Source organism: Apaloderma vittatum, unplaced genomic scaffold, assembly GCF_000703405.1.
Source record: "Apaloderma vittatum isolate BGI_N311 unplaced genomic scaffold, ASM70340v1 scaffold24646, whole genome shotgun sequence".
Taxonomy (NCBI): Eukaryota; Metazoa; Chordata; class Aves; order Trogoniformes; family Trogonidae; genus Apaloderma; species Apaloderma vittatum.
In genome coordinates, this window is record NW_009723686.1 from 1 (window position 1) to 1264 (window position 1264).

Consider the following 1264-nt stretch of genomic DNA (forward strand, 5'->3'; position numbering starts at 1 on the left):
AAAACCAACGCAAGCGCTGTGTTTGCCTGCAATCTGCCTCTCCGCAGCCGGGGCCGGGGGTTATTTGGGAATAGTCGGGGCGGAGAGGCCCTTTGGGAGCCCAAACCGAGCCCAGAGTCACCGGGGTCCACAAGCTCAGAGCTGTCCCCCCGAGGCACGGCCAACGCTTCGGGGGCCAACGCAGGGACCGCGACGCTCGGGAGGTGCAGGAATAACCCCCCCAGAGCCGGCAGCCAGGCAGCGAGGGGGAGAGATCTGTTTCCTGGGAGGGAGGAGGGGAAGCTGGGATCTGCTTGGGGCGTTCTTCAATCTCAAACCCTTTCCCGCACGAACCCACGCTGCTGCAATCACAGACTCATGGAGTGGTTTGGATCGGAACAGACCTGAAAAATCATCCAGTTCCAACCCTCCGGCCACGGGCAAGGACCCCTCCCGCCAGCCCAGGTCACTCCAAGCCCCGTCCAGCCTGGCCTTGGGCACTGCCAGCGATGGGGCAACCACAGCCGCTCTGGGCAACCCGGGCCAGGGTCTCAGCACCCTCATTCTGTCACCACACGCCCTTATCGGCTGTGAAAAATCCACCGATTTTTGACCCCGCACATCAACCCTACAGTCCCAGTGCCGAAGCATCCCTGGGAGTCTCTGCGTCACCCTCCTGGACAGCGGGATTTCTCTCAGGGAAGGGGAAATCAAGGCGACAGCCTTGAAAAAAACCCAAGAGTGGAGCTGAGCCACGCGGGGAAGTCCTGCTCCACGCGGAGGAGCAAGCAAACAGCCACCTAAACCCTGGAGAGATGCCGTCTTCTTTGGAGGACGTGCATCATCATTTTGTCCGGTGTAAATATCGACTCTCAAGTCTGTGCTCAATGGGGCGGGTGAAAAAAAAACCACGATGAAAAAAAAGAGGTTTCTCAAGAAAATCGCTGGATGAATTTGAAAAAAATTGTTTTATTTCAAACAGGAAAAAAAACCATTTAAACCAAAATTTAGTAAAACAAAAAGAAAAAGGATTTTCTCCAGCTAAGGAGCTCAAAGGAACATTGAACATTCTGAAGCGTTGGCACTCAAAGTTCTCAGCAATAACAAACCAAGTAAACAAAAAGGGCAAGAAAAGGAAGAATTAATTGGATTAAAAGAGCTTGGTGGATCCTTTTAGCAGTGTCTTAGAAAAACAACTCTAATAAATCACTGACGCGGTTGGAGAACTCTAGAACTTGGCCAGAAGATCTTGCAACGACTCCAGATATTCTTTGGCAAAGGACCA